The 15,142-nt window shown below is 35.0% G+C and overlaps 1 protein-coding gene across 2 annotated transcripts in view; it reads right to left on the bottom strand.

The window, feature by feature from the left end:
* LOC5577382 overlaps positions 1 to 10,529 on the bottom strand; it is a 127,180-nt gene extending 116,651 nt beyond the window's left edge. For both annotated transcript variants that reach the window (XM_021850581.1, XM_021850578.1), the window contains exon 1: positions 10,054 to 10,529. The gene's annotated coding sequence lies outside the window, so the exon portion shown is untranslated. The remainder of the gene's footprint in view (positions 1 to 10,053) is intronic.
* Between the last annotated feature and the right edge of the window lie 4,613 nt (positions 10,530 to 15,142).

Genomic DNA, 15,142 nt, shown 5'->3' on the forward strand with positions numbered 1-15,142 from the left:
GAGCGCACATCTCAGCAAACCGAGCATCAGGGCTACCAACGAAAGCAAGGAGTCCCTGCCTGCCACAACACACAGAACAAACAGGGCTGCCACCATTTGGAAGTGAAAATTTTCTCGGTCAACCATGAATGGTGCTGTGGCACATCGAAATAAATAAAAAAAAAAACATTCAGACCAGGCCAGTGCCTGCCATCACACGGCCCTGTTGGTTCTCCTCGGTCGGTTTGGTGGTGTATACTAAAAAGCATGTCTACTTGTAAGTACATGGAGGCATTTTAATGACATGACACACGACGGCTCAGTGCGGTATATAAGCACGATGAATTGCGATACACTAGTCAGCCACCGCTGAAGAGCTTACCCATACACGTGAGAAGGAATGGGGGAGAGAAACTAATACAGTGCCTTTCCGATTTTGGCAACCGGGCGCGAATTTCATGTTGTCAAATTTGGAATGTTGTCAAACTAGGGAATTTTATTTAGCTTATCCTTTGCTAGACTGGCAATTTTTCACCCAAATGATCAAAATTCTCTTGTTAATTGATAACGAATAAATTTCCGTATAATCTATGATCTCGCCCTAAAAACCATTGGTAACGAAGTGTGTAGCTCGTTGTGTTTGAGCATATTAATGGATAAAGATAAAAATTATCACCACTATGGGAGAGGATCTTCCCTCCATCGCAACATTGTAAAATAAGGGAACGTCCATAAATGACGCATAATTTTTCGGCAGATGTTTGATAACTTGATAATTTGAGGTTTGATTTCGATTCATCTTAACCTTAAACTACTCATAAAACTTTTTTCATCTAAAATCGACGTTTTCACAGCTAGAACAAATTATCTGCAAATGGTCGATTTACAACAGCCAACTCACAAAAACTTCACGTAATACGATATTCTCAAAAATGGCAATGGATTTTGGATTGTGTAAATAGTGGAATCATAGCGCTTGAGACGAAACATTGTTCCGCAGTGTTATTTATAAACTTATCAATATGTTTCATGAATTGATGTAATAGGATTGATACTAAAGCATGTTCCACTTTGAATTTGGTCACACTAAATGAAATCAATCAAGAGGGTTTCAAAATCATTTCTTCAAATGATTGATTTCTTCATAAAACGTACAAAAAATTACATAATTTTGTATCATTTTCTTAAAGTTTCAACGGAGAACTATTTTAAAAAAAATCTCAACTTTTCAGTTGAGTTTATGAACAATTTGTTTAATTCCTTCCATAATATCAGACACAGTACCATTGACTACCTTATCTGTGATTGTTTTCAAGAAAATATCAAAACCAGACAGTACTTTGCTAATACCACAGACAAAGCATACCGTATCATTCTATGACATCAAGTCTGGATGAAGAATGACCATTCAGTGAATGGAATAAACCATTAATGTACAATATAACGTATTGGATGCAATGCAGTGTATTGTAATTGAATGTCGAAGCAACATTATTCTTGTGTGAATACCGTGCACCTCCGCTCATTTGAACGGCACCTCATGCAAACCATCGGGATTCATTTTTAATTTGAACTTCTAGTCACCCTACGAACAACAGAAAATCGTACTACTGGTTACCCTTTTGGCTGTTTTGTTTTGATTCTGCGTTCCATTTCACTTTACACCATTCAAGGAGCTAAATGACGTTTGAACCATTTTTAATCTGAACGATGTGCAAATTAGCGGGGTACAGATTAAAAAGTGTTCAAATTAAAAGTGGTCAAACCAACGGGGGTACCCGGTATACCATTCAAAAACAATTTAATATATTGTAACAGAACACTGTATTGTTTTTTATTGGTTCTATACCTCACAATTTTGGCCAAATTCCAATTTTCGTGTAAAACAACTCTCGAAAACTTATTCAAATAGACTCAAGTCAAAAAAGCATACAAACTTACTTTATCGATTCTACGTGTTTCACAGACGAAATTCTACACATTTTGCTCTAAACAAACTTGATTTTTCACTTTTAGAACGTTTACTTTCCGGATTTACAGTTGTGTTCAGAATAATAGTAGTGAGAGCCGATTTTCATACAATATGCTCAACTTTGGCATGCTGTAACTTTGTTTCCTTATAAGCAATCGGCATGAAATTTTGGCAGTGAACTACAAATATACTCAATTTCATTATCACAAAACTTGAAAAATTTCACACTACCGGCTAAAAAGATAAGCACCAGGTGAAATCGCTCAAAATAATAGTAGTTTTTCTTTTGTGAATTTTTGTTCAGCAACAATTTTATAAAAATTTGGCTTGTTTATACATTTATAGCTTGGGTGGACATGGTTGAAACGATGAATAAAGAAAAATTCAAAAACTCAAAATACAGCAGATATTTAAATTATTAAAACTACTATTCACAGAGAAACAGACGTAACACTTAGAACAAATCGCGATCAAAATCATAGTCGTGAAAACATGTACGCCCAATGCTAAAAACACTGTAGGTGGCCGATGAACCAACAGGTGGTGGTAGTGTGTAAACGTCAAACACGAACAAATACGACGCGAGCGCTGCGGGTGGTCGATTGACCACCTACCATATATTCGAATCGATCGTTAAAAAGTTGGTCGATGGATAGCAGTGAGAGTGTGACGTCTGTTTGTCTGTGTACTATTATTTTGATTTTATCTGGTGCTCAACTTTTTAGCCGGTAGTGTGAAAATGTTCAAACCTTGTGATAATGAAATTGAGTATATTTGTAGTTCACTGCCAAACTTTCATGCCGATTGCTAATATGGAAACAAAGTTACAGCATGCCAAAGTTGAGCATTTTGGATGAAAATCGGCTTTCACTACTATTATTCTGAACACAACTGTACAAAACGACGAAAGTAAGATTTTCAACTTTCGCTATCTAACCACTACTTTCGCCGCTCCACTGTATGGAGAGAAAAAGGGACACGAATCAAAACAAAACACTATTTGAGTCGATTTGACACTGGTACAAAAACGTCGAAAGTAATTGAATAAATCGGCTTATCATTTTGCAGTAATTTTTTTTTGGGGAATGACAGGAACTCCCTAGTTTTTGAATGCGAGGTTATTGTATGCAAAATTTAAGCAATGTGCACAGCGAAAAAATGTCAAAAAGGTGATTCATTTAAAAACAGTTTTAGAAGACAGGTTATGATTCTTCTCAATTTATTTTCTCAAAACTGTATGGAAGTTACTTACGTCGATTTGAAAAAGTAATCGAGAACTGTTGTTTTTTCTATACAGGTTGACTGAAAGAAGTAAAAACAAAACATGTTCAAAAAGCAAGAAATATAGGGTGAAAACTTTATAAATTGTAAAAATAAATAGTTTTGTAGAAGACACTTGACATTAGCTATTATTTTTCAAAGGACGAATGTAGCCATGATAAATATTTTCACTTCTATAGGAGTTAACATTCTTTTGCTACTTTTTTCACGAATGTCCGGTAAGTTGGGGGACAATTCATACAAAAAACAAATTCTATACTTTTCACCACCAATTAAAATGCAGTTCGTTGAATTGTTTGTGTATTGTACAACAATACACCAATGGGCTTTCAAATACACATGAGCAATACATCGTATTGTATTTTCAAATGAATGTATGAGAAAATGTCAATATTAGTATTGTTACGATACCTAACAACCCATACATTATATTGGAAAAACCTCATATACCATACAGTGAACTGTTCAAAACAATATATTTTACTGTAATTTTATTGTTATTTACTGTATTGTATTTCCAATGTTCTGAACGGTACTGTTACAATACGTTATATTGTTTTTGTACTGTATTTTTTATCCGGGTGGCACCTGGTATAGTTAGGTCAGAACTTCACGGGACAGATAGCTTCCCTAATCATCAATTTACAGGTGAATTTATCTGCAAAAACATATTTGAACTTACGCGGTACATCCATCTTACGGTAAAAATATTGATACAGAATTTGAAAATTTAAGAAATTTCGAGATAATTTCTCCTGACTATGTTTGGTTTTTAAAGTTTTAGTGCCGAATTTACACATGTCTTTCGCGTTCAAACTTCGATAACTTTTGTAAATGTGTATGAATCTTCATGAAACTTTTTTCACTGGATAAACATTTCTTTCGGGTCAAAATGCTGTGTAAATTTTCTCGATGTGACAAGTAGAGGCGCCACAGTAATTAAGCATAAGAGGCCAAATACTAATGTCAAATGTAAAGTGAAATGTTGTTATGCTTTTGTATTTTTTTGCATATCAACTGAATTATGAGATCATAAAATTCTAATGGACTGAAATGACTGAAAATGTTTTCCCGTTTTTCTTGTAAATAATTTTCAATAATAGTTTATTGAAGAAATTGATTAGATATTCCTTTTAGGTATTTCTGGAATAATTTCAGCAAAAGTTTTTGCAGGAAAGTGGAGATAAAATTTTTGCACAACTATAGTTAACAATAATCATTGGAAGAAATGCGAATTCATAGAAAAAATATGGAATAATCCTTGTAGATATATCTACAAACATTGCTCCTCCTTATTTCCGTCGCATTTATAATAGACAGATATTTCGGAATAATTTCTGGCGCTTAAATAAGGTTGAACTGTCCGTCAACAGTAGATTAACTAATAAATGTTGCAAACTCTATTTGACAGCTCTAAACTTAAATTTGATTAAAATTTAGGAAAGATATTTTTATCAAAATCTTGACAAATTTTACATCGTTTTCTTCGACAGCAAGTCAGAAATAGCTTATTCATTTTCCGATTTTTTTTTCCGAAACATGACCTAACTTTTATTCGTCAATAGCTGTTCAAGCCGCTTCGTTGTGACTGCTGTGGAGTGGGAGAGGAAAATAGTGAGATGCATACTTCAAAGATTCACGGGCACTTCTATAATACACCGAAGAGATTTTACTGCATACGTAATTCAACTTTAAATTCAACAAATAAATTGTAAAATTTGTCTCAATTTTCTAGAAATGCGCCTTTATGCTTATAGATGTAACGAAAAAATCAGCGTTAATACAGTCAGAATTTTTATCCGTGCTAGTGTCGCTGCATTTGTTTGGAATTTTGACAAAAACAGCTCCATATGTGTTCACCCGCTAATTTGAAAGCATGAACATTTTGAACTTCTTGTTACATATTTGGCTGTTTTGTTTTGATTCTGCGTTTCGTATCATAGTGTTTCATTTTACTTCACACCGTTCCAAGAGCTTAATGACGTTTGAATCATTTTTTTTTTTGTTTGAACGATGTGCAAATTAGCGGGGTACAAATAAAAAAGTGTTCAAATTAAATGTGGTCAAACCAACTTGGTACTTGGTAGTCAAAAATTTTGAAAGAAATTTTGTCTAGCAAAATTCAATTCAAAATTCGAGTTTTCAATGCTTTTTTCTACATGCTCCATTTCACTTTGAGCTAAAAGATATGCTGATAAATACAAATTGAATAGAATTATCATTGTCGATACCTCTGTATGTTAGCTGACTTTCTGCAAAAAATGTCTCGAATAATTTAGGGACAAAATGTCGAAAGATAAAACGTCGAAAAGATAAAACGTCGAATGGACAAAAGGTCTATTTTTAAAGCTAATAAACACCATGCTTGCTGACATCTCGTCAGGAAATATTTGAAAACTGTCAAGAGTCACCTAAGTAACACCATGCGTAGCACCATACTTATACTGTGTATAATAAATGTGCTTTACAGATGGTGGTTGTTGTTGTTGTTTGAGAGGGACTTTAACCCGAAGGTCATTCGTCCCTTATTGCTGGACAGATGGTGGATGTACTCAGCATGTACATAGTCTTTGATTTTTGGTTAAAAGCTGCAATGAATAAGGCTTCCAGACGTTTCTTATATTGTTTGTAATAGTTGCCATGCATTTTATGAAACTTTTAAAGATAACAATGATTAATGGCGCCGATATCAATCCGGAAATATTAGGCTTAGTGTGATTGCACATTAAAGAGATTCATATTTTCGCATAAATCATCTCTCGTCTAATATATGATCTCGCCCTAGAATCTATTGGTAACCAAGTGTGTAGCTTGATGATACTGAGCAAATGAATGGATTTACACGTTATTTAGCTATAGGGGTGATCGGGGCAATATGGGCCGCCTAAGGAAAACGTCATGGAATGCATAGAAAAACAGCAAAAAATATGGTTTAAATGCAAGTGACTTGTACTATAAAATGTTATCTTCCATGTTACGTCGATAATTAATGTTGACATCAACTGGCAAATTATCTCAGGAACTTTTTGGAAAACCATGTTTTTCTACGTGGTCACCAACCATATGGGGTATTATGAGCCACCCTACGGGGCAGTATGAGCCACCTCATGCAATCGAATGATTTTTATTTAAAACAGTATAGAGAAGAGTTAGTGGTGAAGAGTGCATTATTGAAAAGGAACTTGTATTAGTTTTGCTTGAAATTATTGATTCTAGCGGCTTTTTTTTAAAGATATATAATACATAGCAAACACACCGTGTTATACTAGTACTGAATTGCGATACTTGGTTCAACGTATCTTCTAGCAAAGTGTTCGACTTGTAATGGTGCATAAAGATGACTATGCAGTAAAAAAATAATCTGGTATATTTAGGCAATGCATTTTTATGTTCAAAACATCGTTTGTTCTGCTTAAATCTAGGTGGTTCATTTTGCCCCGCCCCTTCATCTTGAAAATAATATATTGTTTGCCAATAATTTTGTTTACGAACAAATCTAATTTCGCTCACGAACTGTTCATTATGATCAGAAGTTTCAATGGATTCTTAAAATCAACCAGAATTATAAATATAATTGTCTGATAGGCTTAATTAAAAACTGCCAAAATTATAAGCTTTCCATGACGAAGGACAAATTTGTACATTTTTGTAAATATCTTGAGTGTTCAAACGAATATTCTTACGGTTTTTATTGTGGTGGCTATTTGAGGCATTATTAGCAGATCATAATGACACTAGACATTAAAACACTGTTTTTGAGGTCAAAACCGGGGTGGCTCATATTGCCCCCATTGCCCCTACTACGATGAAGAGAAAGAGAATACAATCAAAAGCAAAATTGTCATGACAATCACAGGACGCAACATAGTTGTAACCTTTTCAACTCGCGATTAATCAGTTTTATTAATTACAAAATCAAATTTGTAATTAAAGTTCAATTTTAAATTGAACAAAAATCCCAGTTTTGATATTTTCCTAATTTTTGGGGTGAATCTTGATAGCAAAGAGATGTTTGGGACAAACTTTCATGATTTTTATTTAAAAAGCCAACTTTTAAGCGATTTCCAGAATTTTGGGTTTGGTTGAAATAAGTACGTCTTAAAGATAAATTAAGAATCTTGACATTATTCTAAACTATAATGATTATTCTTATTACTTCTTTAGGAACAGCTATTTTCAAGCTACAGTACCCGTTCGATTTTGACACCATGACAAAACATTTCATGCTGCCTAAATTGAAACGTGTTAAAATCGAACGGTTGATTTTATTGATTCTCTTATTATCGTAATAAAGATCACTAATTAAATTTATTTGAACATGGTAAGTCTCAAAAAGGCCCACAGAAACGTTGGAATTAACAGGATTGGTGACTGACCAATGATGCATAGTTTGTATATGCATTTCCGTGTTGCCAAAACCAAGCCGTGCAAAATTCGAACGGGCACCGTATTTCAAGTTTAATGCAAAAACTTATTAATCAAATATTAAAATTTGATGTTTTCATTAGTTAATCGCAATTCTCCATAAAAGCAATAATTTTTGAGAGTAGGGGAAGTGGTGGTAAAATGAACAGGGGTGGTAAAATGAACACCGTGCATTTTGCCGAGAAAAAACATATTTCGATGAATTTTTATCACGCACGGGCGATTTAGAGCATAAATCTGAGTGTTTGAATTGATACGAAGGTCAATTAGAGTGAAAATATCAACGAAAACTAAGATTTTAGAAAACTATGTTTGAAAATTAGAACTGACTTAACTTTTAGCTCGGAAGGCTTGAGGTTTTCCAGTGAGGTGAATATCGTTATGATATGATGCCAATTCCGATACCTTTAGAATTCTTTTTGAATGGGTTACAATCATTAATGGATGTATTTTTGGTGGGGCAATGAAAATTTTCAGAAATATTTGTTTTGCTCACATTTTTTGCGTGGTGTTCATTTTACCACCAACCGCTGTTCATTTTACCCACATAGTGCAGGTAAAATGAACATTTGCATCGCTTTTTGATAGCGATGAAAGTATGTGAAAATTTAGACATTTTAGTTTGAATCCATGTCGCTGCTATAGATTACATCACTATTTTTGATGTTGTGCGATAGAACTATACAAATTCCTCGTTTTTCTATCAGAAACAAGATGATTTCCTTAAGGTGTTCATTTTACCACCCCTTCCCCTATAGATCCTTTTTCCCTCTACTGAACTACTTTTCTTGTTGTATAATCACGAATAACAGCATATTTTATTATTTAAATAATAGAATTTTTGCATTAGACTTGAAATAACTTTAAACATGCTACGTCTAGAGAAGTGATCATAATAATCATCATGGTTCAGAATGATTTCAAGATTTTTGTTTTATCTTCAAAAAGTATTTATTTTAACAACCACCAAAAATTTTTAAATCGATGAAAAGTTGTTCTTAGAAAAACATTGTTATTAAGAAGTCTCCATCATCAAACTTTGTCCCAAACATCTGTTTGCTATCAAGATTTTATGGTGAAAACTAAAACACATTGAAATGTTTTTTTTTTTGGGTAATTTGAAATTATTTTTGAAAAAAAAAAATATTTTATCGAGTAAAAATAGCCCAGAAGATTCACTATAACTTATCCATAAAACATTTTTCTCTTAAATAAATAGTGAATGAAAAATTCAAAAATTGAATTTATATTTTTAATTTACCAAACATTCTAGGTTTTGATGTTTTTTTTTTTTTAATTTTCGCGGTAGGATCTTAACAGTAAATAGACGTTTGGGACAAAGTTATTAGAAATTAAACATATTAAAAATGGAGTTTTTGTGTAATTTGACATTATTTTTTTATAAAAAAAAATATGAAATCTCGCATAATCTGGGATAACGCCCTAAAAGCCATTGGTAACCACGTATGTAGCTCGTTGTTTCTGAGCAAATGATTGTGTAAACATCCAAACCAATACCGCTGGCAGGTAGATTATGATCGTTTCTTCACCATAGAGTTGATAAAAAACATGTAAATCCATTCAAATCCTCAGAAACAACAAGCTACACACATGGCTACCAATGGCTTTTAGGGCGAGATCATAAGTTGTGCGAGAAATGTTTATTAGTGGATAATTTACCCTTGTAGCCCAACAGATTCACTGCAACTTTTCCATAGAACATTTTTCTCAAGAATCAGCAGTTTTGGAGCTAGAATTTTTCAAATTAATTGCATGCAAAAACTAATAGGCCATTTTCAAAAGCAATCCTTGAGTTAAAATAGTCGATTTATCAATGGAAAACACTTGTTCTACCATACTGAAAACATGGTATTCAATGGTCATTTAAAAATATTTTGCAATATATTGTCAAAATCGGGGGTAAAGAGAAGCGGGTGTTGCCAAATTCGGGGATGCACTGTACCAAGAATCGCAATAAAACTTTCAAGAAAAATATACCAAAAGGAAACGGGCACAGATAACAATTACATAACAAATGCTGGGAAATAGGATACTGATAGGGGTAGAACATAATTGGTGATACATAATGGACGAGATATGCATTGATCAACTTTCAATACCAATTAAAAAAGCTCATCGATAACTTTTACGTTGTCTCGTTATCAATTAAATGTCCTGTTGAAACAAAAAAGTAATACATTGCTATATATTTATGCAAATAGATCAGTGTCATTGAGTGAGAAGGCCTTTCACTCCGCGCGTCAGGTATATAAGAACGGAAACTATTGGTTTCTAGTTTCCACGCGCTTTTCCAAGCAAACGGGTAACAGTAATTTGGGTTTCCTCCACTTATATTCTGTTTTCTTCCTCTAGATATACAAGAAAATTTTACATACCGATATACCCTCTTATTTACTAAAGAGGTACAGCAGGCCGTTGTTGCGCTTTGGTACTTGGTTATGGGCCCGTAACACTCTCTCTCACACCCTAAACCACCGCCGCGACGCGATCGTCTCTCACACTCTCTCCCGACCCGACGGACTCCGACTCCAACTCGGTCGAAACTTGCCTTATGTACATGCAAACAACGCACGGCACATGTATATAAGAAAAAATCTCATCGCCGTCGTCAGCACAAAACCCCGCGACGAGTTTTCGAAATAAGAAAAAGAGCAAACGAACGGAATCAAAGGCTACTAGATCGGAGGAATATCCGCGATTTTTAGTTGGAAACGAAATATGTCGCGCACAGAAGAAATTCGTCCAACAAAACAGAAACGAAAAATGCTTCGACGAACGATTTAAGCCTGGCCTGGCGAGCCAACAGAGAGCGATCTCTATACCAACAGAACGCTCATTTAACACTACGCCAACGTTGCCGAGCGAAATTTGTATTAAATCGACGTTTCCACATTTCCTGCGCTCTGGGTGTGAGTGCGATTGGGAACATGCGAGAGTACCGACGAAGAGAAACCGCGTGTGTACACGGATAGGGGCCAACAGGGCAGGGCTGGTAGTACCAATGTTGAAAAGCATGCCGTAAATACCGGAAATTATTCCAGTATTTTAATGTTAACATTAATATTTGTAGTACATCTTTATATGTTATAAATGTTAAAATAGCCAGGTCCACTATGCCAACTTGGGTATGAAGATACATAATTAAACAATTCGACAAGGACAACCTCATCAACCGTTTTATATAGGAGGAGGTAGGTTAAATCGTTGGAAGAATTGCACGCTACTAGTAAAACTAAATTCAATGTTGGTCATAAGTATTTCACTAATGTTTAGATTACCGAAGTCAGTGCACTTTTACTGGATTTTTGTACTACGAATGTCCCAATATATTTTGGAGGTCTCTGACTGACAAAAACTTACCGAAAAAGAAGTATAGGTCCTCACTTTTTCGGTTGATCATTGTTTACTTTATATAGTTGAGTTTTAAGTTTCCCGATAGGTTCCCTTCATACTTGTTTACTTAGGCTGATACAAATATTAATTTTTCTTTTATGTCGCCCCCCCCCCCCTTCGAAAATCCGAAAATTTTGAAGTGGAGAAAAATAAGAATTCATCATTTATTTGACATCAGTTAGGTTTTTTTCAATTTTTAAAATAAAAAAAAACAAGTAAAATAATGATCCTACAACTATCATTAAAACCGTACCTTCCAAGTGGTCTCGGACATAAAAGCAATCTAATGTTTGTATCAGCCTTATTTTATTTTTATTACGGATCATGAATTGAGCTTTGTCTTTTATACCAGATCTAACTTCATTGAGATTTACACCAATTAAACGGTATATTTGTCTTAATTGTTGGAGTTAGATTGGATCAACGAGTTCAGCGTAAAGTTCAAGTGTATGTTTGGTTAATTTATTTCTGCGAGAAGCATGCGGCAAAAATGTGCAGCAGAAGAAGCAGCATATTCAAACTTATTGAAGACCAGTCCTATTGCGTTTAATATCCGTAGGTAAAAATGTAATGTTAGTCTTCAATAAGGATGCTTTGAAGTGTATTAGTTTTTAGATTGATTCTTGGAAACTGATGTTGGCCCATAGTGGAGCAAAAGTTCCAGCCATATATTATCACGCGGAAAAATTTACGAAATGTCCATAATCTACACATTACTTAAACTAAAGCGAAATTTGCTTGATCGTGCAAAAATAAAACATCAAAATTACACGTGTAACATCTGAGACGAGACTCGCGGAGACGGTCTTCTTTTATTTTTCAATCTTGCGCAAGCCGTTCAAACTTTCACATGACCATCTCAGCAAAAATGTATTGCGCTTGCATCACACCGAAGCATAAACGGCATTTTGAGTGAAATTTCATGCCAGCAAACGTAGCAGATATTATAAATAACTAGTCTTGTATCTAGATTCATCAGCATCTATGGAAAATCTGCTCCGCTGACTGAGGTTTTAAATAGTAGTTTATTTTGAATACAATACTTTTCACTTTTTCAGCCATAAAAACGATGGGCTGCATTTGACGTTTCGTGACAGCGGGATCTGGGCTGCATATGACGTTGATATTTTTTCTCTTCGCGAGTCTCTCTCAGGTGTTAACTATATTGACACTATAGTGACAAACAATAGTGACGTATTTGATCAAATAAGTGGCTGTTATGACTTTTTATTCCATAAGTGGCTTTTTAGTGACAGACGGGGTTGGTGGTCTAATGGCTTCATAAGCAGAAGGTCAAGGGTTCATTCCCAGGCCCGTCCCTTTCCTCGTACTTTGTAGTTGTATCTTTCACTTGCTTCTGTCTACCACTCTTAATATATCACAGTTGATGTATCTATTACAGTTCATAGCATTTGCTAGAACCAGAGATGGACAGAAATAAACCGTTTCCCTACGCCTCCATTCGTTCATCATTATAGCATGCCTTCCTTTACGCCTGATACATGAGCAGTCTGCGAACCAAACCAGCAAGCCTCTCTGCCATAAAAATTACCCCACCCTTCCACCCTTCCCGCATGAACTGGCGTTGACGCAGTGGTATATACGGTCAATCGTGAGAGCCAGTTGAATGCATCATCAATTCCTTCCCCTTTCCCTCATTGGTCTGCATTCTGACGTGGCAGGCACCATTGTTGCCTAAGAATCTATGACATTTAGTCGAATGACATTTAGTCGAATGACGTTTGGTCAAAAGTACATTTGGTCGAACGGACATTTCGTCAAATGGACATTTGATCGAAAAGGTTAAGTTGTAACAGAAGGCATATGATATTTGGTCGAACCGACATTTCGTGGAAAGGATAGTGGTTGAATCTAAATAGTAATTTTACAAAATTTTAAGTTCAGTCTGACTAGGTATCGTCGAGAGTAGTATTTTGTCGCTAATACAAGAGTGATTGAAAAATTGAAAGGCACTCATCCATTTTACCAACAATCTATGCAAGACTACTAAAGTTTTGTTATTCAATTTGATGGACGCTCTCCCAACATATTGATCAATCTTTTGCGTTTCTGACATTTCATGCTGCTTTTTCATTCAGGCATGTTCTGATGTTCTGCGAGTCGAGATAAGCTGATCTTAAATGAAAGCATTTTTTGTCGCATTAGTCAACTCGTCTTCCCTTCTTCTTCTTAACTCTGGTCGTGACTGACAAACTGTCTGTCGCGCTGTGAAGGGCTAGTTCGTCTTCCCTTTCCCGATACATAGATATAGCACAATTTCCACTTTTAATAATTCAAAGCTTCTACTGCAAACTCTGTTAATTACCCGAGGTCATCAACACTGTCAGCAAAGCCATATATTTGGTTGAGGAATGTTATTAAGCTGAAGGAACAATAAGCTAATTGGATATAAGTAGAGTTATCGACACCTAACATTCACTTCGCCATAAAGGTTTTCCTGCTTTTTTAATTCTGATTTCCGCATTTAAAAATCCATCCACGTCCGTAAGCTGCAAGATCCGAAATTCACATTCTCCGAATGCTTCCAATAGATGAAGATCAACAGTTCATTACGAAGAACGATGACATTTCAAAAGAATAACAAATAATATAAACATTATGTTCACATCGTTGCGTAATAAAATAACTTGTTGAGCAGTTTTTCAAAGAATGATGATATTTTCAAAGAATAATAAATTCATTAGAGCAAAACAAAAAACAAAAAACTACTTCTTAAAAGTTAATTTGAACAAACACCAATTACTTCTAATTATAAATGAAAAGATGTTTGAAATTCAAAAATTAGACTACATAAATTTCCCATTTTTATTCAACAAAGTTAATGAATCAGATTATTGAGAAGAATACGTTTTCTTACGAACTTTAAAAAACTTAGAAAATAATAGTCAATTGTACCGTATGATTTTTCAATAAACCATTTGAAAATAAGCTTTCATCCAAATTTCCGTTTAACTAAACGTAATTCTAACAAAATAAATGTTCCAAACCAATTCGACCAAATGTCCATTCGACCAAATATCCTTTCGAACAAATGTACTTTCGACTAAATGTCATTCGACCAAACGTCATTCGACCAAATGTCATTCGACGAAATGTCCTAAAGCCGTTGCCTAAAAATAAAAGATCACCAGCACTTATACACTGAGGGTGCCTGTCATCTGGTTGGTTCCTTGTGTAAGTACAGCTGATCTGGCGACACTGGAGTAGCAACCACGGGCGGCCAATCAAGCTCAAGCTCAAGCTCATAAGTGACTTTTTTGTGACAAAACGAAAATAGTGACCGTCCCTAAAAAGCGACTCGCTACCAGCCCTGCAACAGAGCACCGATACCATCGAAGGGTGCCGTGTGTATAACAGGAACCACGCGATACCAAGCCTGAGCATGTGTTGGGGTGCTGATTTCCCTGCTGCGGACACTGCCACCAATGCGGAAGATGCGTTTAGTGATGGAGCTTGATGGCTACTGCGAAAGGATATGGCCAATAATCCTTGAATGATGCGGCGCGGGTTAGGTGGTTTCTATGCAATGCTTTATTTCCACTAAACAGTGGGATGAAAATGCAAGCACATATTTTGATGTTCAGTACAGGTCGGACTCGATTATCCGGAGTATCGATTTTCATTTCACTCCGGATTATCGAATCACTAAGAAAAAGAAAGACATCTTCGATAAAAGAATTTCAATATTATCTTTTTTTATATGATGCGGTGGCGTAGCCGGAAATTATTTCTAGGAACAGTAGGGGTCTTTACAAGAAAATAAATTTGTTGATCAGCAAACGCAAAAAAACACTTCTTCATACTTCCCTTTTCTTAAATACGTTCAAAACTACGAAACCATTCATATTGCAATACTAAATTATCTCAGATGTATGAATAAAAATTGAAAAAAAACAAGAACATCAAAAAACAAATTCCGGAAAAACGAGTCTAAAATTACGAATAACCGAATCCTGGATAATCGAGTCACCGGATAATCGAGTCCGACCTGTACTTCTTTTTATTGGATCTTCTTTATTATCTTGAGAAAACCCAGCAGATTAGACCATA

The sequence above is a fragment of the Aedes aegypti genome, chromosome 3 (assembly GCF_002204515.2).
Source record: "Aedes aegypti strain LVP_AGWG chromosome 3, AaegL5.0 Primary Assembly, whole genome shotgun sequence".
Classification (NCBI taxonomy): Eukaryota; Metazoa; Arthropoda; class Insecta; order Diptera; family Culicidae; genus Aedes; species Aedes aegypti.